General features: G+C 42.0%; 1 long non-coding RNA gene across 1 annotated transcript; it reads right to left on the bottom strand.

Annotated features, from left to right (window-relative positions):
- Positions 1-5976: 5976 nt before the first annotated feature.
- Positions 5977-21542, bottom strand: LOC101718958 (uncharacterized). The gene is made up of 3 exons (XR_015440411.1): positions 21506-21542; positions 18456-18586; positions 5977-13081 (listed from the first exon to the last, which is right to left on the bottom strand). It is a non-coding gene; the product is annotated as an uncharacterized LOC101718958 (long non-coding RNA).
- Positions 21543-26600: the final 5058 nt, after the last annotated feature.

Here is a 26600-nt window from a genome sequence, read left to right as displayed (position 1 = left end):
CACTTACCTAGCATGCATGAGGCCTTTGGTTCAATCCCCAGTTTCACAAAAAGTGTGTGTGTGTGGCAGGGGACACAAAGTACTAAAATATTCTACATGGAGGAACTTTGAACACATTATGCTAAGTTAGAGTAGCTAGATACAAAGGACCACATAACATGATTTTATATGTTCCAGAGTAGGCAAATGTATAAACTAGAATAGTGGTTGCTTAGGCTGGGGCAGTGGAGTCACTGGGAAAATATGAAAACTCTCTCTCTCCCTCTCTCATATAACCTCATTCAGAAATGTAGTTGGAAAAGGGAGTAGTATTTTAATTGCCTTTTATGAGATAAATGTGCATATTTTCTTTTACATAGTACCCTAAAGCTCAACAAATGATAGTTTCTTAATGTTAGTTGCATTGTGAAATCTAAAATAATATCAATGAAATTTTCATATTATTTTACATAAGAATATGTTAATCTTTTTTTTTTTTTCAGTACTCGGGATTCAACTCAGGACCTTGTGCTTGCCAGGTAGGCACAGTGCCACTGCACTAAATCCCTGGCCCAAGAATGTATTAATCTTGCTTGCACTTTGAAGACAGATTTTATTTATGCATGATTTTGTAATATTATGTTTCAATCATATAGAAAATATTGGTTCACTAGGTTATGAAAATCTTACAAAATATGAACATATTTCATTCTACAATATCAAAATCACATTCAGTAATATCACCACAGACTTCATCACACAAGCCTTAAATTATTATAAAGCTGTCAAACTCAATGCCACCACTGAGAGGTTTCCAAATTCTACTTTTTTCCTGAAAGGTCAAATTTTATCAAATATCACATCTTGGTTCCTTGCCTTGCTAATATTTGGGGAAAGTTCTGCCAAATACCAAGGTCTAGTTAACCATTGTTTGGCTGTCAGTAATTTTTTCAAGAAAAAATGATATCACATGAAAAAAGCAGTTAATTCATCTTATAGGAAAAATGATCACAGTTGGGTGTAGTAGTACACACCTGTTATCCCAGCACTTCAGAGGCTGAGGCAGAAAAATTACCACAAGTTTGAGGCCAGCTTGAATTACTGTACAATGTGAGTTCAAGGCCAGCCTCAATTACATAGCAAAACCCTGTCTCAAAAAAAAAAAGATAACAAATGTGTACTTTTCTCCTCAAGGCAACCAATATTCTTTGACAAGTAGCAGAAATGTTTATATGAACCTCCTATTTTATGACACAGAATATTTTATTATTGACATTTTTATTGAAAAATAATTATAGCTACACATGCAGTTGTAATATATAATAGAGATACTGTGTTCGTTTAATCACTTTCTTCCATTTACAAAACTACAGTATGACAAATAGGATATTTTTATTGATAATACCCACAATCTTAATCAAATTTCCCATTTTACTTGTGCTTATCTGTGTGCTTGTATTTACTTCTATGCAGTTACAACATGTCACATATATAGATTCATGTCTGGTTATTATAATCATCAACCACTGGTACCACAAATCTATTCAATGTTTCTAACATTTTCAAAATTTTGTATAAATGAAATAAAGTACATAACTGTTTGTGATTGGCCTTTTTCACTCAGCATAATACTCTGGTTATCATCTAAGTTGTTTAATGTGTAAATGGCTCTTTTGGTAGGGCAGATGGGGTCTCACTGTGTAGTTCAGATTGGCCTTGAACTCAGTATGTAGCCCAGGCTGACCTCAAACTTGTGATGACCCTCCTGCTTCAGCCTCCTGAGTGCTAGGATTATAGGTGTGTGCCATCACACCTGGTTCTTTTTCATTATTAAGTAGCATTCCATGATATGTATGTACTACAGTTTACTTTTATTTTTTCTATTTTATTAGTGTATGTTTACAATACATGCATTTTACAGTCATCTTGGGGAATTGGTACATGTACATAATACAGCTTGTTTCTTTTTTAAATCTTTTCATTCTTTTTTTTTTTTTTTTGTACCAGGGATTGAACTCAGGACCTTGCACTTTTGAGACAGGTAATGGAACCACTGAGCTAAATCCCCGGCCCTCCCCTTTTCATTCTTGTTAATGTTATTAATTTGTTAGTTCATGTTTGTGGCATATAATGTCCACACTCATCAAGGTTATTAGGACCTTGTACATGGTATATCTTCACTCTACCTATTTCCACATCCTCTCCCCCTTACCTCTCACCCTTGGTTCCCTGAACCCCTTCCCATCTGCAAGAGATCCATCCCTTTGTCTTGTTCTATCCTTCCTTAATTTTTCTTAGTTTGTACTTTGTCTTACTCAGATAAGAGATACCATATGGTATTCCAGTTTATGTGTCTCATTAATTTCACTCAAGATTATATTTTTCAGGGCTGGGGATTTAGCTCAGTGGTTCTGCCGCTTGCCTCGCAAGCACAAGGACCAAGTTCGATCCCCAGTACCAAAAAAAAAAAAAGATTATATTTTTTCAGGTGCATCCATTTTTCCTACATGCTCAAATTTGTCCTTTATAGCTGAGTAGTATTCCATTATATATAGATACCACATTTTCTTTATCCAATTGTTGATGGGTAAACAGGCTTTTTCCAGGATTTTGCTGTTATGGATTGTGCTGCTATAAACATAGGTATGTATATATCACTGCAGTATGATGTCTTAAACTCTTTGAGGAAGATTCCTAGATTCATTCAGAATTTTTAGAAGACATATTCTAAGGGATCAACTTAATACAACTAATCTTCCTTCTTTATCAATAATATCTTAAATGAAACTAAATTCCCTTCTAAGAACCTTAAAGTGAATGATGCAGTAAGTAAGCTCTGGTACAGTTTGGTACTGCTGGCTCGATTCATATCAAAAGGAAACCAGTTTAGCTACCATAGCTCTAATGTCATTAGTACAAATGTAATATGATGGGAAAAATGCAAATAAGGGCTTAATTATTATTGTAAAAATAATTTGGGCCATACAAATCCCTTCAAAATTTCTTGGTGGGGGGCTCCAGGCAATCATGTGCACATGTCAAAAATCTCTGCTTTAAATACCTCCCCCAAAGTTATGCACCTAAGTGGTGGAACCAATACTTGAAACTAGGTCATACATACTGACTCCTAGTCTAATAGTTTTTCCATTGCATTTTATGCAAAATGAAGGACACAGATGTACAGTGAAAACTCATATTAAAGGCAAATAATTACATTTGTACCAGAAGCCTAGTTAGAAATGCAATAAATAGTTTTAATCTAGGTAGGATTACTTTAAACTCATCTAGTCCAGATCATAAAGACAACCTAAAGAGATTTTGTTAAAATCATGAAGAAATGAGAAATACCAAAATATGAAGACAACATTGGTATGTTTGGTTCAAGAACTCTTATGTATTTCAAATCATTGTCTTGCAACTAGTTGTAACCTAAGAGGAAATCTTGTCCACTATCTCATCCCATGGAGGAACCTCCTCATAGCATTTTGGAGAGATTGAGCAGATCTGTTGAGGAGCAGTTTACTCCTGAGTATGTAGCAAAAAGTTCATTATTTTGACCTGAAATCAGCCCTTCTCTGTCTCCCTCCCCAGACATACTCTCATTCATACATAGTTTTATTGCTTGGGAGCAATAAGGAAAACATCTATGTCCTCTTCTATGTCATATATTAAATCATCTCCTAAGTCCCTTCATAAACCTCCATTTTCCAGCCTGAAAAAAACTCAATTTCTACTCCTATGTTTTTGTTCTAGTCCCATGCATGGTCTTTTTATTTGTGTCGGTCCTTATTCATTCCAACAGACCAAGCTCCCAACCCCTCCTCCTCCATGCAATGGTCCTAGATCCTCTTTCCCTCTCCACTGCCCAAGCCCTACTTGTGTTCAGGCATTGTGCTCCCATCTGCCATTTAATTTCCAGACCTACTCTATGAAAGAGGGATTATCAATGGTGCTCTTTTTACTTGGGTACTGCAATTTAAGAATTTTCGATATTATATACAGCTGGGTATCCACCACCTCAATCAAGGGAGTCCACAGGTCCCTCACCTTAACTGCTCCTTTGTGACCTTCTGAAGTCACACATGTAATGTCAAAAGGAAAGAAAAAAAGTAGTATACATATATTTTCTTAACCTGATCATTACTCTTAAATTCCAGTGTACATGTATAATTTTACACTATTTAAAATCTATCTATATATACACATAATGTATACAACTATATGTATACATGTACAATATATATACACATATATATAAAACATGTATATAAAACACGGGCTTGGGCCAGGGATTGAGCTCAGTGGTTCCGCCGCCTGTCTTGAAAGTGCAAGGACCGTAGTTCAATCCCCAGTACCAAAAAAAAAAACCACTGGCTTGTTTCATCTTTTGAAGTTGTTTTTTCACTTATAATTCTTTTTTCCCCCTATCTTTTAATACTTTTTTGTTCTGCTAACTCTGTATCCTCTTTCCACTTGTGGCTACTTTCCCAGATTTGTTAAATCTTGTTCTATAATTTCTTTCTAGGTAACCAACTTTCTCCCTAGATTCAGTAAACTCTTTAGATCTCTAATTCTTTTTCAGACACCAGATTCTGATTCCCAACAGTCTATAGCAGGATAATATTTCCACACGTAGTATCTGTCAGCACAGCTCACCCTTTGCCTGGAGGTAGAGTGGGAAGTGCTCCACCTCTAGTGGCAAGACTATTATCAGGCCAAAGCGTCCAGCCAGGCCTTACCCACCAATGGGAGAGTGTGAACAGGAGCTGGAAGGACAGGCTGCCACCTCTCTGGCACCACTGAGGCATTGCCACCATTGCAATTCATGTGATCCCATAAACTACTACTGTGCAAGTGACCAACACTCCTTGCAATTCAAACCTATGTCAAAAATAAACTCCAATACCTATTCCAGGTCAATTTCACTCTCGTGAAATATTTAAATTGGTGTCCTTGCAATCAGACAAGAAACCTCAAGTTCTGTTGGACAACTCTCTTAGCTCTTCACCCAGATCCAATCCATTGAATGTGACTGATTTTGCTTCAAAATGCCTCGACTTTGGCTTTCCTTTTCATTCCCACTACCACCAGCTCAGATCTGGAGGTCCCAGGGTGCCACACCTCAGTGTGTGGGACTAATGCCTCAATCTTACCTTCCAGCCCTAGTCTATTTCTTTCTATTCGGCTCTGGCCACCAGCGTAACTTTCTAGAACGAGAGATTTTTCTCTCTTACTTCAACACATCTGATGACTCCTCATCATGTAAGAAGCAATCTGCACGCTCCCTGCCAGCACTCACAGCCTCACTCCACTTCTCCCTCCACTTCCATTGGACACCCCTGCATGCCCGGTGACATCAGCCTGGAACTGCTGAACACGGCCCTTGTACGTGCTTTTCCGCTACCATGACCCAATCTCAGCCTGTTTGGCTGACTCCTGGTGCTCTGCTGGCTACCTGACAGGAGTATGCACTACACAGCTGCAAGAATAAAAGTGTGCCCCGCCTCCGGCCTGTCTGCTTAACCACCCCACCTCGCTGACCTCGGGAACCCGGAGCACACTCCGCGGTTTCCCGAGGGTGACAGCTAGCAGTGCGCGAGTCCAAAGCTCCTGCGTTTCCTCCCGCAGAGGAGGAGGCCTCTACTGAGAACACCCCGCCCCCCACCCCCGCCGTCAACGCAAGCTCCCTGGTGTACGCGATTCTGAGCTCAGGGCTGGGGCCCGTCTGCACTCTGGCGCTCCACTGCCAGGTGCGCAAAGACTGGAGACCCGAGTCCCAGCCCAGCTCACCACAGGAAAAAGCTGCGCCCCCCACCCCCCTAACGCCCCGAGCGCTGCAGGGGCGGGGCCTCCACTCGCTGCTGATTGGCTGCGTGGAGTCAGGCGCTGTCGGGTGAATGAACGAGAGTAACCCCGACTGGTCTGGGCCCCTCAGTAACCCTGGGGGAGGGCAGAGGACGCCTAGCCACGTCAGGTGCGCGGGCGCTCGCCAGCCACGCCCCGCCAGGGGCCCTGGCAGAACAAGGGTGAGGCAGGACTAAAGGTCTGCAGGCGATCGCCTTAGCTGCTGCCTCGGGTGCCTCCCCGCCGCAGAGAGCAGGGCTGCCCGCGCCTTGCAGAGAGGCTTCTTGCTGCCGGGCAGCTTTGCTCTTTAGGAGTTTAATGGGGGCTCAGGGAGAGGACGGACGGGAGTGGCGAAGGTCTCTAGGACGGTAGTTTATGAGAGCACCTGAATGGCAATGGTGGCTGTGCTTTAGTGGTGCCGGGGAGGCGGCAGCCTGTCCTCCCTGCCCCTGCTCACACTGTCCTCTTCGTGGATAAGGCAAGACTGGAGATTTTGCCCTGAGACTAGTCTTGCTACTGTACTAGAGGTGCAACATCTGTCCTTCTCTTTACCCCAGGGAATGGGGGCGCTGTGGAGGGGGTGTTTTTTTGGGTTTCCTGGAAGGCAGGGACAAATTAACAATAAAGGGTGAAGAATAAAGGGTGACATTTGTGCATTGCTCGTGGGAATGTAAAATGCTACACGACTATTGCTGAAAACAGTTGCCAACCCCATAAAAAGTTAAAGATAGAATTATCGTGAGTCATACTCCACTTCCATATATGTACCCAAATGAATTGAAAGCAGATGCTCAAATATTTGTATACAAATATTCATAAGAGTTATTCACATTCATTGACAAGTGGAAACAAATATTCATCAGTAAATATATTAATGAGTACTATGCTGCCCTAAAGGATAAACTTAGGCTTTTGTAGGTAAATGGCTGTACCTTGAGATCATAATGTAAAATGAAATAAATCAGACACACAGGTTTAAATAACACATAATTTCTCTTAAATGAGACACTCATAAATAAAAAGCAAAATGAAGGGTAGATAATAGGAAGTAGGGAGATCTTTTTTAAATAGGAAGAACAAGAGATAGAGGGAAGGGGAGAAGGAAGGGAAAAGGGATTTTTAAAAAAAGAATCAAAGAAGAAAATGGAAATAGAACCTTTTCAAATGGGAAAGGGATTAAGAGTTGGAAGGAGCATGGAGGGATGGGAAGGGAAAGGGAAAAAAGGATTTAAGATGTGTTATGTACATGTACACATTCACCAAGATAAATGTAATCATTATGTATTCCAAACATGTACTAATGAAAATACATTAATAAAAGAAAAAAGAATAGATTAATTGATAAACCACCTATCTATAATGGGTATTAACCAGCACTGGAAAGGAATGAAGTACTGACTTGTTCTACAAGGTGGATGAAAGCCCAAAGCTTTAAGGTGAGAATTGGAACCAGACAGGGGTCACCTATTTTACACTTCCATTTTGTGACATATCCTGAATAGGTAAATCCATAGAGACAAATAACACATTTGGAAGGGGAGAGAGGAAAGGGGGTGAGGTTGAGAATAATGTGTAGTTACTGTTGAATGGAGTATAGGGTTTTCCTTGGGATGGTGCAAATATTTTGGAACTAGAGATGATGGCTGCATAATATTGTGAATGTACTAAATGCCATAGAATTGTTCACTTTGAAATGGTGACCATTGGTTTGGGGATGTAGATCTGTAGTAGAGTGTTTGCCTAGGATGCCTAAGGATTTGGGCTCCATCCACAGTACCTCAAAAGAAGGGCTAGTTTTGTGTTGCAGAATTCCACTTCAGTTTAAACCAACTAAAATGGAAGTTCTTCCTGTTGTCCAGAAATCTCTATGAAAGGATTAAGAATAAAGGCATGAGCAATCCAGAGCTGTCTGTTGCCTTTCACATTTACTTTTCTCATTTCCCCTAGTTATTCACAAAGTTTGTTACAACTGGCCCTGGCCACTCACTGCTCCCTGACAGAAATTGCCCAAAAAGAGCGGACCTCTTTGACCTTTAAGAGAAGCTCCTCACCCAGGCCCAGAGCTACTGTGTGTCTGCACAACACACACTGCCCCTTTGAGAACCCCCTGTGGCCTGGGTGTAGAAGGGTGGGCAAGACAATGGGGGAAGGGCAGACCTGAATATCCAGAGGAAGGTTCTGCCTCCAGCCATCTGGGCCTGTGGCATTTCCCATGAAGTCAGTGTTCAAGAATCTGCACTGTGCCTCTACTATGGGAATTTAACATCAACTCACAGCTTGGATTTCCCCCTCCCTATGACATTTCTCACAGTTTGTAGCAGAGACAGAACTGTCATTTCATTAAGTATTGACTCTTTAAGTACACAAAGACTTTCTGATAGAGGAAAATGCCCCTGAGGAGCTCAGAACTTTATAAGAGGGTGTGGTCTGATTGGAAAAGTAGTATGAAAATGTCAAGTCTGTTCCTATTGTCTGAGAGGGGAGCTTGGTGTGGTTGAATGTTAAAATGGATCGCCAGGTAGAGTGAGTTAGGTTCTTAATGAACAAAAGAAGCTTATGTTGAGTGTGCAGTTTAGTCACACCACCACACTTCTCCTATGAGTATGATGGGTGTCACCAGCAGGGCTGGGTAGAAGAAAGATTCGGGATATCTCATTTCTCTACTAATCTACACACAGGTAGTCACAGTACTCAAGCAGGACCACAGCACTGCTGAGGTAGAAGATTAGGATTCCAGCAAACTGGACAACTAACTGGGAGGAATGTATCGAAGGTCATAAAAACCCAGAGGACACATGCAGAACACAGGACTCAAAATGATTCTTCAGCTCCTGAGCACCACTATACCAATCAGAAAGCAGGATTTTCAGTCCCTCATTTGAACCTGATGCTGTTTGCAGAACCATTAGAAAAATGCTATTTCCAATCTTTTATTTACAGCTCCTCTTAGGAAGCCAAGAGTCTTTCCATGGTGTTACTAGGTTTGGGGTGCTAGAGTCTCCTTTTAGAGGTGATTTCTAGGTTCTTTCCATCCTGAGCAAAGACTTGGTCAAGACAACCACAAATGGTAGCCAAGTTTTATTAAAGGTAGGAAAAGAAACAGGCTCTGCAGAGCAAGTTTGGGCCAAGTAAAAGCAGGAAAAGAAGTACATCCTGCAGCATGAGGGCGAGCCACATGCCAGAGAGAACACAGTGGCAAAAACTCAATGTGGTTTGTCCTTTTTGTATCACCCAGTCCTCAGGCTGACATCAGATCTGGATAATCCTATGGAAAACCTGCTGAAATTCTCATGAGAAATCCACATGCAGGGATTTGGGAACTGCTGTGCACATGTGTCCTGGGATTTTGCAATTAACAGGTCACATCCAACTCCCCAGCCAGCTTTGCCATGCCCTAATCTCCTATCTCAACATGACAACCTTGCTGTCTTAACTTTTGCTGCTGAGCTACAGTTACAGAGAATACAGTTGGGATACTAGCAAATCAAGAAGAAAAATTACCATTTTAAAGGACATAGTCTTTTTTTTTTGAGACAAATACTCACTAATCTACCCAGGCAGGGCTCAAACTTACCACTCTCCTGCCTCAGCCTCCTGAGTAACTGGGATTATAGGCATGCACTATAACACTCAGCTAATATGAACAATGTTAATTAACCATATATATCCAAATTACTTCTACCCTCCATCAAATATGTGAACTTAATTAAAATAAGTTCAGGTAAAGTTTTGTTTTTGTTTTTTTGGGGGGGTACCGGGGATCAAACTTGGGACCTTGCACTTTCGAGGCAGGCACCGGAACTACTGAGCTAAATCCCTAGCCCGAGTCCAAATAAAGTTTTCAAAGTGAAATTCAAAAGATAATCCTGCAAATTGCTATACTGATAATCTTTCAACCAGCCTCTGGTTTATACCGGCCACATCTGCAGGCCCACAGGTATTAAGGGACTCCAGAAAGGAAGTAAAGGCAGGTTCACATGTAACACAGGCTAGAAAAAAGCACCCAAGTAAGTTGTCACCCCATCCACAAGTCAAGGACTGTTAAGAAATCACTCTTGATCAGATCTGAATTTCTCATTAATGTGTCACTTGAATGGAACTTTAAAATCTTAAAAATAGTATTAGACATAGAGCTGAGGGCCACATATACATGATCCCCTCAGTGTTGGCTCTCTGTCCAGCCTTATATAGGGACATGGCATGCATCAGAATTATGGAACAGAATTAGAAGAGAAAGAGGAGAAAGTTGACTTTACTGTCCATAAATTATAAAGCAGACGTGTGATGAACTGTAGATTTAAAACCATTCAAGAGTCATTTTCAGAGGATAGGCACACAGTTCAACAAATTTCACCTCTAGTGATCTCCCATATTGTCCTATCTCAGTTAACACAGGCTATTCTCCCTTCCACTACTGGGGTCAATAGTGGACAAATCATTTGCTATTGTGCACTGCCAATCCTGATAGAGCAGAGACATACTTCTTCATTGATGCCTGAAGTACAAAGACAGGAGTGGCCTATGTTATTCAAAACATGACATTCTGTGTTTTTCCAGACTTCTTCTGTCCTATTATGTACCTTAGGCTGTTTGGCAGGAGATGCTGCTTAGTTTTTTGAAGAGACAATCATTTTAGCAAAGTTAATGGCATCTCAGATTGCACATCTCAATCAGAGCTTTACAACAGATCAAGGCTCCAGAGAGGGGTCTCAATGCGAGATGTGAGATACTTGGGGACTTGCCCTTGTTTCTTGCAGGGAGGGGGGTGGCTAATGAGGACTCAGTCTCCTTCTCCTACACCTCTTCTTCCTCAAAGCATCCATCAGCTGGAGCACTGATCACCCTGTGCAGCTTTGCAGAACATGCAGGGGGCACTAAGTATGCTTTCTGTACTAACCCAGAGACTAACAAATACTTTTGGTCTATGATGAGCTCACTGGCACAACATAACCATTTGAATTGGCCAAGACTCATGAAGAGAACCTCTCTCGGCAACTATGTTTCTAGTACAGTTTTCCAGGTATGTCTGGAGTCATCAGTGTGGCAGTGGTGGAGGTGGAGAGGATCTGCAGGCCATGAGAAAGTGGCAGTCAGCACTTCTTGCTAAAGAGATACAGCTGTTCAGCGCCCATGAGCTTTTTGTCTTTAAGGAAAGGGAGTGGGCTAGACAGAAGTCCTCATTACTCTGAATACACACAGGAGGCTACTGCCCAGGGACAGAAGAAAAATTAGGAAACAGAGAGCATCAGAAGAAGAACAGTGACAGGTGGAAAAGAGCCAAGAATTAAAAATCAGAGACTTATATTAGTTAAGAATTAAGAGGGCTGGGGATGTAGCTCAGTGGTGTCATGCCTGCCTGGCAAGCACAAGATCCCAAGTTCGATCCCTGGTACCAAAATAAAATAAAATAAAATCCTTGCCAGGGTTTTAGCTCAGTGGTGCTGCCACCTGCCTTCCAAGCTCAAGGTCCTGAGTTCAATCCCCGGTACCAAAAAAAAAGAGAGAGAACTAAGAGACTTGTACTCCATTACCCATAAAGTCCTACATGTAAGTTGACAGTGCAAGGAAAAAGTGAAAGGGGGAAAGGGGAGGAGCCTAGGTTTTACTCAACCCACACAATGGTTGAGACAAACAAAGTGACTTAGAATCAAACTGTTTCATTATGACATAAAAATTTACTCTGTAACTTCTGAGTTTCCCAGATATGTTCTCAGAGCTTATCTTTTGGAATGTTATCTTTTAAGAGCTGCCTACAGACACTATCTTTAAACCTCTCTATATCTTGCCCTGTTATGGGATGAATCAGCAAGCCACCTAATTCCTCCTCTACTTCAAATTTCTTTAGCATACCTCATTCAGAGCTAAATACTCCACATGATTTTCAAGATTCAGGCAAAGTATATATGTGATATATGTTCTCTTTGACCGAATTCTGACTTCTGAAACACTTCTTATTAGGAAGTTTGGAAGTTTGAAATGTGACAGCCATTTTCATGGTATGAAAACAGCACCCACTATCCTAAAGATGGCAGAGCAGGAAAATGAAACAAGCTTGATGAAACCTTACTCTGTAGTTTAGGCTGGTCTTGAACTCAGCAATCTTCCTACCTCAGCTTCCTGAGTGCTGGGATCATCATGCTTCATTATGCTTGGCCTGCACTCCTAATTCAGAACATAACCAACCTGAAGACTTTTCATTGTATGAAACAAGAAATCTCCTTGCTATTAAAGAAATTTAAAAATCCTTCCCCAGCAGAGCCACTGTTGGTACTGCTAAGTAAATGCTTGCCCTATATCCTCAGCACAAAGTATATTGAGGTATTGAGATTTGATATGGTGTACTAGCATCACCAAGCTCAATGGCTATCCCTTACTTAGAGTCAGGAGAGTAAGGAAGCATGCTGTGTGGACGGGCACATGTCTCTGCTAGGTAGGCAAGTGAGTGTGTGATCACAGAAGGAGCTTCCTCATGCCTCATTCCACTCAACATCATTTTTACTCAGGAATCATACTATACAGGCCAACATTCTCCCTTCATAATTTTTGTACTTTGTATGTGTTGTGCTAAATGGTTATTTTTCCCTTCCTCTAGCAAACCATGGGCTGCTATATTTAACAGACAAGTTCCCAGGAGATTTTCTAGCATCCTAACTTGAGCCACCTACCTTGAACTCAGGACAAGTCAAGGAAAGAGTTATCTGGGGCAAAAGCTTTTACTTTTGGACTCTAGAAATGTTTCTAGGGTTTGAAAGGTAAACACCAACCTATGGGTGACCAGTTGCTTGCTTGGGAGGCAGTGAAGGAGAGCAGGGGAAAGATGATAAGAACATAACAAAGGTCAATGGGATTAGAAGAGAGTATCAGCTTAGCATCATAAAAGATAGTCATTGCCTTGCAATATTTGTGCAATACTTGTGAATTTTAGAAGAATACTGTACTGGATTGGGCCAAGGTCCTCATCTGTAGCATCTTGGCAGTACTATTCAGTAGTTAATCAATACAACATTAAACTTCTGTCCACCTGGCCATTAAGAATAGGAAACCAGATTCCTCAAAGTTCAGCCACTCTTGTAGCTTCCATCTCCAGATCTTTTCACCTTGGCCAAGAGAGCAGCCTTGGATACTCTCTTCCGATCATAAATCAGACCAAAGGCAGCCATGCAATCAATGAAGAATGTGGTAAAGTTGATGTTCCAGTGGTACTCACTGGAAGAGTAGTCATAGGGGAAGGAGTGGTGGTAGTTGTGGAAGACCTCACCTGGAACAAAAGGAGAGAAGTGATGGAGCTCAGTAGTTTGCTGTCTTCTTCATCTCTCTACACCTCTAACTTAGCAGGGTACCTCAAATCTTTCAGAAACCTGCTGTTGTTGAATGAATGAATATTGAATGAATGGATGAACCCAGTGTCTTAGACTCTGAAGCAAATACATGCTCTCAGAAGCATCTTAAGCAATAAGTCAAGAGGTCCTGGTTATCATCCATGGCTGTCAGGAGCCTTTGTGGGAAGAAACTTTCTTTCAGAGGAAAAGAAAAAGATACTACTGGCAAAGGATTTTATACTCAAAAAATGCCACAGCTTTAGTAATTCCAGCCTAGGACCCCACAGACTCTGTGCATATATGTCTTGGGGTAGGAAGGGCAGGGGAACATCCAGAGGAAGAACTGTGACTGTGCTCCTTACAAAGGTAAGTAAGCAGCATACTTTTCCCCGCCACACTGGTGCTCCCTATAAGTATGGACAGTACCAAAAGAATAGGCAATAGCAGGCAAAAGTCAAAGGAAAGGAGGCCCAAAAAGGGGCTTGGATTTTCTCAGCCACTGCTGATTCACAGTGGGCTGCTCTGGCTTCTAAGTCTCTGAGCTTTGATTCTGGAGTGGTGGAGATGATAAACAGAACTACTCTGAAAATAGAGATTCTCTCTTACATCTGAGATTCTGAGAACTATTGGGATGGGCATTTCACTTTGACAGTAAAGAAAATAAATTTATTCTGGATCTGGGACAATTTCTGTGATGGATAAATGCTTGGAAATTCCACAGGTAGTCTGCCAACTCTCAGCAGGACTCTCCCTTATGAATGGCTTCCAGCACCAATAACACTGATCCCTACTGAATGGGGTAAAGAACAGCAAATAAGAGATCTTTCGACCTATGAAAATAAAAATACCCCAGATAGAGTAGTAACAATATGAATAACAAGCAACTAAAGAAAGTTGTAGCAGGGAAATGACTCCCTCTTTGTGCACTTGCTTGTCCATAGTGTGGGAAGGTGGGATTATACCAAGTCTAAGGCGATGACAGAGGATTACCAACTTCCACACAGGTTTCATAGCTGGGCTCTGAGTGGGTGCTCACAGGTCTACAGATGTGAGATTTAACATGGAACCGCAAATACACATAAACAAGGGAGGAGGTGGGAGAAGATCCACGGGTGGCAAGTAGGGCAGCAAGAGACAGCCCAGGGAAGACTGAAGGGAAGGTCAGTGTGTCAGAGAAGATAAGCGTGTGATTGTGGCGCAGGTAATTGAGAAACAAAGAGAAGGCAGAGACAGAACTAGAAGAGAGCAAAGGGTAAAGTGAGAGGGGGGAGTGAGCAGGTTTGGAGACATGAATGACAGCAGGGACAACATGAGAGACAGAACCACTTTGAAGTGTCAGTCATTGAGATACGCCTCAGTTCAGATTATTTGATTTCTATGAAAGCCTCAGAATTAAGTAGATAATATATACTAGTATAGTATAGTATATAAGTGATTTATTTCACATACACTGCAAGTTAAGAACGTGCATGATGGTAGGAAGTGCCTGAAAGGAGGAAGGAGGTTTATGAAACTATAACAGGAAGATAGAAAATACTTTCAGAGTGGCATACTTGACATTTATTGAACTAAGTCATAGTTATTTTTTCTACGTTTTACACAGCATGGTTAATTATAAAACAGCAGGCTTACTGGTCTCCTTTTTGTGACCCTACCTTTCCATTTACATGCCAGTGTATTCTGTCACGAGCAGGACTGTGCCCCAGACCAGAAGTGAGTAGGGAAAGGAAACTGTAAGAGTTCAATAGTATTAGAGTATTTAGAGATGGATTTCAAATCTGAACCAAAGACAGTATCGTTTTTTACCCTTTATTTTTTTTACTTAAGGCACTGTCTGACTCATGTGAATTTCCTAAAGTAGTCATCCTAGTTCTAAAATGGAAAAAAGATACAAAGTGGTCATTAAAAACAGACTTCTTTTTCTGATGTCTAGTGGAATATCCTAACCAAAACCCCACTCGATGTGGTCTTGCTGTAGACTGCTTACTTACCCAAACTTCCTAGTGAAACCAGGGCACTCTCTCAGGGGTTAATGTTCTTGTCCTATGGATGATAGCCATAGAGGTGTGCAGCACTGTTCACCAGCCAGGTGAAATTGAGCACGAAGGCATATCGCAGGAAAGTAGCAACCTACAAGCTGTGTAGAAAAGTTTCACCCCAACAATACCAGGGGATAAGTGTGGGCAGGATAAAGCACAGCAACAGGACAGCAGGCTTATAGTCCCTGTGTGAAGAGATCATACAGAGTCCCTGGAGAGAACACTTACATTTACCTGTATTGTTCACCGTCATTGGACTGGGCCATGTCTGTTGTAATGCTGTGAGTATGGAGGTTGGGGGACAAGCAAAAGGGAATGGAGTTGAAAAATCTCTTGAGTATATAGTATTAGCATGTCATTTTTTAGAGAATGCAATGCAAATACATTAAATGATTTTCCTAGAGTCACCCAACCAGTGACCAGTGGAGCAACACCTGCCTCCTGTCTTGAATTCCACAAACACATAAGGCCATGTTATTCAAACAGGTCAGAGTCAAATCACAAACTCATGACCTGAGTTCAGCTGCCTGTGCTCTTGTCTGTCTGCCTTAGGGCTCCTTTCTTTTGCTGTCATCTCTTCAGCACCATGTGTATTAAGTGTGATGCCTCAATTTCTTGGTGCCACTCCCTAATCTTTTGAGTTGCTCTGCTTTTCCCTCAGGAAGAACACTTAGTGTCCTTAATAACCTCAGGTAACTGTCCCTCTAAAGGCCCTGTGCCACTCATGACTCTTACATAAGCCAAGCCATTGACATTCAAAGAGAATAGATGACCTGCATCCTTAAGCAGTCACATCTTTGACTTTTATGTCACTGATATTCCCTGCATCCAACTCCTTTCTATTTCTACCACTGCTTTCCTAGCCTGGGTCCTTCCTACCTCCTACCTTGTGTCCTTGCCTCTCATCTCTGGCTCCTTGGTTCCTTCCCTGTCCTCAGTGGCCTCTGCACCACATCTGTGTCTGTACACATTGCTTCTGATGGCAGCAATGATAGCCTCAGTCTTTCTTATAGTCCTTTTCCCTGTCGAACTTTATACTTGAGGAGAAAGACTATGTTTCTGAAATCTGCTTGAGGCTTTAGTTCATTCTGATCTTTCTATTTCATGGTCCCTATTCATGCATATTTGTGAAAGTCTGTATCCATGAATGGATTATAATGCTACTTTGTTCATAAACCCTTTCTGGAGTTCCCCACTGAGCAATTTCCCAAGTTTCTGTATATCTCATGGTACAGAAAATTTTCTTCATTATGGTCATTATATATTATGGTCATTTGGGCACTTCACTTATTCTTCTACCCCCTAAGAGCCAAAACCTACTTTGATAGGAAGGACTCAGCTACATTCATTATTGTGTGTTTATCACAGGTCAGTGAACATTTATTGCATTTGATGGGCTTCATTGAAATAGTTTAGAAAGAAAGTAACTGAGTAAAAAAGAAGGATTATGGGCCTTTGGGACCTTAAAAAATGGGAGTCTAAATGATGATTTTGAATGTGCAAACCCCAGAAATCACCAGCTTCTATTTTATAAGTCATAATTGAAAAAGCGACATGCCCAAATCCTAGGTGCCCAGAGCCACATCCCTATCTCCATTTTGCCTTCACTCACTTCCTCTGGAACATCACCAGTGTCTCAGCTTTTAGATCAGACATGTCGAGCAACTTTCCCTTCTCTTTGATGGCTGGGTGTTTGTGCACAAGCAGCCAACACATGTGACAGAAGAAAAAGCCACGTCGGGAATTGTGAGGGTCAGCATGTGTGTCTGAGAACTTGTGACGGACATGGTGATCTCATGCCCATTCATATACATCATTCTGGAGAAGAGAGAAATGGAATATAGGTCTGAAGAGAGATGACCATCTGGCAGAATTCAGTGCAGATGTCTGCAAGGGCCCACGGCTCTCAGGCTACCCTCACAAAGTCCCCAGGATTCTGGCCCCAGTGAAGGCATGCAGGAGGTATGCTCTTCTGCACATTTGCCTCCAAAACTTATGTGGAAAAACACCTTATAGACACAGCCCACAAGAATAGCACTGCTGCTTCCTAAAGGGTGTATGTGGGTAAAATGGAGGTAACTCCTAGTACTCAGATCATTTAATTAGAAAAGAAATTGCAGGCTGGAGATTTAGCTCACGGTTCCACCACCTGCCTCGCAAGTACAAGGTCCTGAGTTCGATCCCAGGGACCAGGAAAAAAAAGAAAGAAAGGAAATTGCAGTTCATCAAAGAATGTGGGACAGGGTCCAAATAGGGTGCCTAATCCCCCAGCCTAGAATATCTGTCAGGTGGCCTTGTATCCTAGTGCACAAGAATATGGATACAGCTGCAGTGAGCTCAACCCTGATGCCACCCTACGTAATGTCTTACCCAACCCAATAACAAGGCCTCACGTAACTCATGACCATGATCACATTACCAGAAGACCTCAGGGCTTGTCTGGAACTCTTTCCATCCCTTGAAAAATGTAGCAATATGTTTCTTTCTTCCCTTTGCCCTACAAGGATAATATCATAAACCTCCAGTTGAATGTTGCTAGGGCATAGATGATTTATGCAAAGGTAGTAAGCACCTCAGATTTCACCATGACAAGGAGGACTTATTTGGCTTTCTGTTTTCCTCTTCTCTCTTCATTGCATTCTGTTCTCCTAGACTTAATTATCATGAGAGCCCCAGACAGGATAACTTTCAGTGACTCAGTTTCCTCATCAGTAAAATAAGGTAATAATAGAATCTATCTGCTAAGATAGTGTGAGGACTTGATGAGTTAATCTATGTCAAGTGGTAGTACAGTGCCAGCACAGTTGGTGCTTGGAAGTATTTGCTCTTATTATCTGACACAACACGGGTCATGAGTTTGTGACACGTCACCTTCTATCCCATTGTGCTGGGGTCCTATACCTATCACTGTAAAGTGTGAGTTTAGTGCCTTTTGATTGCTCAGGACACCAGGATCAGTACTTGGCTTTGCACCATGGCTCCTTATGGCAAAAGACCATCACACTATGTGATAACACAGGGACCTTGAAATCAAAAGTAACCCTGTACGTGCAGAGCATGTCCCATTCATCTCCTATTTGTTGTCCTCGAGACTCTGAAGCTCCCCATGTTTGGTGGACCTCAGCAATGAGCCTGCACTTGAGGTGACAACAGAAGACTAGACTGGCCAATGATCATCCTGCTGGGGCTCCTCCCTGGGTGCTGATCCCCTCCTTTTCTCCTGGGAACACCAACAGGTTGGAGATACTAGAGCTAAGCAGCACTAGCTTCTTACCTGAAATACCATAGTGTTGGCAATGACCAGGAAGATCTTCAGAGGCAGCCACGCTTTGTAAGTTCAGTGACTCCACAGGCGATAAACTCCTGCTGTGATGCCCAGGATACTAATCATGTGGTAGAAATACACTGCCAAGAAGACAATGGGAGAGTCATCAATAGGCAAGTCCTATCAGGGGAAACATGTTATGAACACACTCCTGATGCCATGTCTGTCTTCTTATAGCTTTAGATAAAGATCTGCTTTTCCCTGAACCTAGAGATGCCTTCATCAAAGAGACCTCATCTTTCACTAATTGAAAAGTTCCATTGGTCTCTCTACCTAGGAATAGAGATAAGTTCAAGAACCCCTGAAACTAAGGAAACTGAAAGGCAAAAAGTCAACCTTTCACACAGTCATGTTTGCACAGTGGCTCAAGCTTCAACAAAAATAGAAATATTCTCATATTCATTGCACAATTTGATCAGGTCAAATGCTAGCAATATGACCCACTGCAATTAAAGAAATGAATCTTGAGAGAGGTTGTTTATCCAGGACTACATGGCTAGTAAAATTGTAGCCCTGGTTTGAAGCTAGGTTTTCTGTCACTAAGCAGTTCTTCTTCCAGCTGTGTCATTTGTAACCTCTCCCTCACCCACTGCTGCACCTGTAGCCAGTTGCAGAGTCTTTAGGTTGCCAAATCCCTCCATGAGCCCAGACTCTGTCCATCAGTGCTAACTCTAGGAAATTCTGTGAGATGTCAATGCTGGCAACAGAGCACCCTCACATTGTCCTGCAGGCTCAGGAGGTGCCACATATGGTCTCAAAGGGGGTAGGGGTGCTGAGTGTACCATCTCTTCCTCTGCTCAGCTGCTGCAGCAGGAAGAGAACTAGGCCTTGGTAGAAACTGTTAATAATGTGATTCCTAGGGGGCAGCTGGGAACAATGGATACTCAGTGGCCACAGAATTTACTTGTCTTTGGAGACAGCATGCATTGTGACAAACTGTCCTGTGATCTTCTGTAGCCAGAGATAATAATTTTGTAAACAGCCTCCTCCTCTCCTTGCTCTCCCCTCCTATACCTTGTTCTGTCCTTCCTACAGAAACCTCAGAGGAGCCATAACACCATAAGCAATCCATGGAATGTTCTGGCACACTCTTTTTGAGCTAGGGTTGAGGCCCCAGGTGACCTGCAGCCTCTGGTCATGTGCCGATTGAGTTCTTTTCCACTAATACAGTGTCTGACCACCTCTCGACTTGGAAAAAAACCAGGAGAACCAGAGCCCTGAAATTACCAGGAGAAAGGAAAGAACTTTGGGCAAAGCAGAAATACTCAGTTGAGGTTTCAAGGAAACCCCCTCATTTGTTTCATGCTGCAGATATCCCTAGCTCTTGCCTCTGAAAGCACATGTGGCCTCATATTAACAGGGGAATTGGGATAAGAATCCAGGTACTCTAGTGCCTGTTATAGACACACCTCTGGGTGGGTCAAATCCCAGGGAAGGACTGTTAGTGTCCACATCAATGATTAAGCAATACTTCATAGCTTTTCCTAGAAGTGGACAGAGGGACTTTTCAACACTGCCTCTCAGTGTTGGCAGAAATAACACTTCAGCTCTGCCCCGAGTGCTCTTCTGATTAGCTCCAAAATGAAACACAGAACCATGTCATAGTTTCAGTTATGAAAATGCTGGAATCACCAGTTGGTAATTTTGCATTTTTCCTTGGGATAAAACAAGAAAAGCTGGTAAAAAGGTGGGAAGATGCCCAAACTGAGTCCTCTAGCCTTCTTTTTTCCTTAAAATCTAAGAGTTTTGAAATCCCATTTCAAGATGATCACTCATCATTTAAGTCATGATCAAAAGGCTCAGGGACAGGAGTGAAATATGTCACCACCTGGCTCTTTGTTCCATGTTTCTGTCGCAAATCACAGCACACACCCATGGGCAGGAACCAAAAGGTAGTCAGCCCAACCTCGGCTTTGTAATAGCATTCTGCTCCCTGTACTAGCATCTGAAGGTGACCAAACACAGGCAGTCTGGCCAAACTCTGGACTGCGTAAGACCTACAGGGACTGCTAATCCTGGAAAGGGCTTGCAGATCATAAAGCTAATTGTGAAGACTTACCTCTTGAGAGGAGTGGACAGCAAAGTCCATAGCCTCCCTGGGTAATTCCTACTCATCATTCTACACCCAAGCTCTCTGGGTCTCTGAGCAGTGAGAAAACACAAGTGCCTCTCCCTTCACAAACAGAACAATCCTTCCTTGTCTACAGGTACAAATACCTGCTGTACCTGGCCTGCTTCTAGTAGGTGCTTCTGTGGCAATGATAACATCATGTAACCTAAGAACATATTCTTCCTACTGCTAAGAGTGTACTGTTGGTACCTGGAAAAACTGCAATCATGAGATAGGTGATCTTCTCAGTTGTGTTTCTCTGGGACATCTGGAAGATTTGCTAAAACAAAGCTGGATGATCTTACTACAGGTACAAAAGGGAGACAGTTAACACCTGGTAAACTAGCCACTTGGTCTACACCACTACCCCAAGACAAAGCTGCCAGAAAGCAACCACATTTGAGAATGCTCCCAAAAGCCTGTTGTCTTCTAGGAAGGGAGTCTTGTTTTGCCACCCCTGAGAAAGCTCAATTGTACCCCTGGGTTTGCAGAACTCCATGTTCCACATTGCCAACTCAGACTTCAGGGAGCATAGGTGAAACCAACTGAAAAGCACATGTGTGGATTTAGAACACAGCTTCTGCTCTCAGCACACATCTACAGATCCCTGAAAGAGCTTAGCTAAGGACATGTCAGTGAGAAGTGGCAGCTATCTCCCTCACTAAAGCAGCCTGAAGGCCAGAGCTGCTTAGCTGTTTTATCTAGCCTGGCTGTCCCTGCCACAGAGGGATGAATACCAGTAGGGAGGACTGGTGTTAGAAGGTAATGGGACCTTGGCACTCCAGGGCCTAGGAAAGAGGGGCTGAGTAGGGAATGTAAAATGCAACATTTCTTCAATCAAATTCTAAGAACAGGGCTGGAGATTTAGCCCAGTGGTTCCGCCACTTACCTGGCAAGCCAAAGGACCCGAGTTCGATCTCTGGTACTAAAAAAAAAAAAAAGACAAATTCTAAGAACGTTTGGTTGGCTAGCATGTGCTGCACACTGGAAACACATCTGGAGCAAAAGAATAAAACATCTATGCAATTAGGTTATACAGGAGTTATTTTTATTTCCCTTCTATGTCAAACCAGCCAGGTCTGGCCAACAGGGTAGGTCCAAATATTTTTGTAGGTGAGCCTCTTTGTGTTACTTCCTCTTCAATGATCTACAGTCCTGAGCAGTTTCCCCTTACTCTGTGCCCTGACTGGGCTCAACACATAGCTCATGAAGCCCCTGGCCCAGTATCAGGAGCCCATGCCTCTCATAGGCAGCCAGACTAATAACTCAAACAGAAACAGTAAAGCTCATTCAGGGGAAGCTGCCTCTCTGGCCCTGTTCTTCCTCCCACAGCCCCTGCACATGGGCTCAGGAGCCACTCCCCAACACCCCTGTTAAGAATCTACCAGAAATGACACTCCTGTATCCCAACCCCACTGGGCTCTATTCCCAGTATAGTCAGCCTCCTGGGCCACCAGAGACATGGCTGGGAAATGTGGACAGAGAGGGGCCACTGTTGTGTGTAAGACCCCATCTCTTAACAGTATGAGTATCCAGGGGTACTAGCCAGAGTCAGGGAACCTGCTTACCCCACAGCCAGGTATAGAACTTGCAGGTGGGAACTAGTGTTATCCCATACAGGGCTCCCACGTGCAGCAGAGCCATCAGAACGATGTTTCTCCAGACATACTCCAGCTTGGACACAGGACCCTCCTCATCCTCATAGTTGGGGTCGCGAATGTCATCTTTCATTTCAGGTTGAATGTCTTCTGAGTAGAGAGACGTTTTGTCCACCTTCTCGCCTCCATTCTGCAGGCCGCCAGAGGGAGGCACTGTGATGGTGGTGGTGGTCGTGTAGGAGCTGGAGATCTGGAAGGAGAGGAAGGAGGAGGGGCACAGAACCCCTTGCTCAGTACTGTAGCTGAGGGAGGGGGCAATACAGGCACCCAGATCATGTGAGGGTGGGTGGAGTGTTCCCCAAAGTGAAACTGAGGGAAGTTTCCCAAAACTGTGCCAATAGATTGGGAGGCAGATCACAGGATGAAAGGACGGAAAGAGGGTGAAAACAGTTGCATCGTTAGCAACATACAAAGGAAACCCCACATGCATACATAAATGTACCAGCACAACTGAATTTTTCTTTATATTAAAGCTTAGGAAACAAAATTGGGTAATCAAGTACCCAAACCGCAATCTACATTCTTACCTATTGAGGGGAGCATAACTCAGAAAAGATGGCAGTATTTTCTCTGGAATTCTGGATTCTTCTCCCTCATCAGGTTACCTAGAAGTTCAAAGGTTACCAGGGAATTCTAGATTTGGAGGGGATTGTTAAAGAAAACTAATGGGAGGTGATGGTTTTAGTGTAAATTCCTTCAACAGCCCCTAACAATCCAAATGGCTTTATTCATTCTAAATGTCCTATGACCAAACCAAAGCATTAAAGAAGCAGATAATTCCCCAAATAGCAAGTTTTTCATGAAAACAGAACATTCCAGTGTACCAGAGTTAGCATAATAACAAAGTTTTCTGTCTTTAACCTTTACCGAAAAAAAGAAGAAAGAAAGAAAGAGAGAGAGAGAAATAACCAACAGTAACCTCATGCCAACCAGTCATTTTTAAAATTGTCCTGCTTCCTTGTTCTTACCTCATTTATCGTACTGTTCTGCTATTGTTAAGTGGGAGCTTTCATTATATTTTGTAGAGCAGAGGCTTTCCCTGGTTCATAAATTATAAATAATATCCAGTTAGTTCTAAAACTGAATTTGGGTAATTTTGCCTTTGTCAGTCTTGGCAATTACAAAAGGCCTTGAAAGACACTGCTGAGGAATGCAAGGGGGAGTCACTTTTGAGGTCCCCAGTCTATCACAGGGAAACTCAAGGGTTGTACTTTCCTCTCAAGGTGAACTCTGCTCCTTTCTGCATTTGCCCCCACCCCCATCCTCACATCATTTTTCAGCTTTTGAGTTCAGGATTAGTGAACTGTGAAAGAGCATGAGAGCCTGGCACAGTGGTGTAGGCCTGTAAATCCAGCCAGTCACAAGGCTAAGGTATGTTCAAGGCCAGCTTGGTCAAGTTAGTAAGATTTTGTTGTAAAATAAAGTTTTAAAAGGGGCTGGGGATGTAGTTCATTGGTATGTACCTAGGATGCATGAGGCCTTGGGTTTATCCCCAGCTCAAAAAAAAAAAAAAAATATATATATATATATATATATATATATATATATATATATATATATGACCCTGGGGTTAGTTTGTGCTGTAAAGAAGCATGTGACATTTTGGGGCTGAGTCACTGGTAAGACCAGAAGATGTGGCAGAAACAGGACTGGGTTCTGCAGGGAGGCCTCAGGTATCTGACTAGTATAAGGACCTGGGAAAGGGGACATTATTAGAACCTCTGCAGTAAGTCCTAGTCTCCTGTGAGCCATGGCAGCACAAGGCCAATTAACTTATTATACAGGGAAGGTAGAAAAAATGAGACTTGGAGAAGAAGCTGAGCTTTGGGCCTGATCAGTGCTGCTCTGGGCAGCAAAGACAAAAGCTCCTGAGCTTGGGCACCCTTTATTCAGTACACTGGGAGAAACAAATGTAACAAATGAAATGCAGAGAGTTCAGTACCTCACACCCGGGTAAACAAAGTGTAACAAAAGACTGGGGGGCAGCAGAAATCCAAGAACAATGAGGAACTATGCAGATGAAGATTTGGTTCCTCCCAGGATGTTGTCCTGGAGCATAGGAGCATCACAGCATCACTGGATCATTGACGTCTCAGTTGTGACCAGATGTCAAAATGGAATTATGTCTGGAAATGCCATAGCTGGCCTGTAGACAGGAGAACTAGGCCTAATCAAATGACTATTCCCTAAAATTATGTAGCATTGCTCCCGACATATCTCCCTTTCTTTTTGTTTTATGTGAGGGTGATTTCAGGAAAAGTGAGCACACACAACCATGGCTTGTCCCTATATATTGTGAGACTCTATAGTGTGTTTGACTGCTTAGCTTTCTATAATAAGCATAATTTCTCTTAATTGGGGCTGTAAAAGGATTAAAAATCTAATAATTTTTTTAAAACAATGTTGGCTAAAAAACAAAACTTTTGTTGAACTCAAATAAATATTGTCTTCAGTTATACTTTTCTATTGGGTGTTTAAAACCAAGTTACAGTGAAACCTATATTAAATAAAATCAACCTCTTGCTATCTAACAAGGTCAATTAAGTCTCCGCAGGCACTGTCTTGGAACCATGCATAGACCCTCTTAGCTCCTCTGTCACTGTCACCCATCAGGATATGTCACAGCCTTGCTTGACCATGTTGCTTTCTGTGAAAGCATGGGAGATTTTTTTCCTCCAGGTGACATTCCTTTGGCACACTTTTTGTTGGATCTTTACTGTTTTGGTGTTCAGCAACCTCCCTGCTCAGGAGGTTGGATGACTCACCAATGATGTAGGATCTTGGAGAAGGTTCCCTCATGACCTGGATCTTTTTATTATTGTTGTTGACCTTGGAGGGCCAGGGGCAAAATATTGGCTGTCATCTTAGCCCAGATACCTTTTTAGTTCTGGTCTCTAAATGTTGGTTGTTGAACACCCAGAAGAGAAGATCAATAACATTAGCATTGTAGGAAGAGTAGTGAACTCAACTATTATAATTTTACCTGGATATTAAGCATTTTGGAATAAAAATATAGTTAAAAGACTGTTATTATTGCCAATCATGCTTGTTCTTGTGGTTGAATCCCTAAATAGCTTTTTATAGGATGTCATCTAAGGAAAATATATCAGCCTACAAGTGTGCCTATTATCATAGGTGGCTGGAGTGTAAGAGAAAGGCAAATATCTGAATCAAAAGATTATTACCATAAACAATATGTTAGAAGACCCATTCAATTAGAGGCCATGAATACATTTTGTACACCAGAAAAGGAGCAGTAATAAATATCACAGTTATATAAAACCTTATGTTCTTCAATGTAGTTTGGTACCAAAAGCATCTTTCTAATAACACTCTTTTGTTAATGTCACAGAAATTAATCTTTTGAAGGTGACCAATGTAGACATATCCAGTAACATATTTAGAACTTAACCAATGTAAACATTTTATAATAACATATTTAGAGCTTAACCAATGTAAACATTTTATAATAACATTTTGAGACAATATTTATTGTGGTGTATCTCCCATAAGATTATGAAAATTACCAGGGAGTCCCTTTAGTGGATTAAGACCAGAATAATTATTTTCTGGGAGGCCACTTCTTTAGTCACCAAAGGGAGTACCCACGGTCTCTATTTACTGTGACAAACAAATAATAAAAATATATATCTTTTTATTTTTATAACTGCTTATTGCAATTTGATTATTGCAAGTAGGTGACAATACACATTACTTTTGTAAAATAAATCTCAATGGCACTTCAGTCAGTTAGCAACCTGGGAAGGAGGGCATGCCTTTAACTTAATAACTTTTATCTGCAAGCCAATTTAATAATAGGTGAATATCTTTTAAGAAAAAAAATTTTGAGCTCAACTGTACAAATGGACAAATAGACAATAGACAAACATATAAGATAATTTATAAAACTAGAGTGCACTCAAATATATTTGGCCAAATTGAATTATAATATCCCTTTTATGGTTTTTAGGTTTATAATTGTATATAAGACTAGTCAAAAACTTTTATAGTCAATTAACAGAGATCTCTTGAAATTAAAATCAGAAGGAATGCAAGCGCTTTTATATCTGTAAATGTAAAAAGAACATTTTTAAGTTGTCCACCCCCCCTTTTATTTTACCATAAATCTATATTTGTTCTTCCTCTGGGGGCATCATCTCAGTCCTGGACCCCGCCGTGGATTTGTTGGTTGTCGCTGGTGAAGTGGGTTGCTCAGGTGTAACTGGCTCATCGCTCTCAGGGGGGATGCTATCCCTGGTCTCTGAGATGTTGGCAGTTCCACCAGTGTGACCCATGATCGCACGTTCCAGGAGGGCATCCACAAGG

Source organism: Heterocephalus glaber, unplaced genomic scaffold (assembly GCF_053883595.1).
Source record: "Heterocephalus glaber isolate CG9 unplaced genomic scaffold, H.glaber_assembly_v1.0 deba00001497, whole genome shotgun sequence".
Lineage (NCBI taxonomy): Eukaryota > Metazoa > Chordata > Mammalia > Rodentia > Bathyergidae > Heterocephalus > Heterocephalus glaber.
This window is presented reverse-complemented; position numbering and strand designations above follow the sequence as displayed.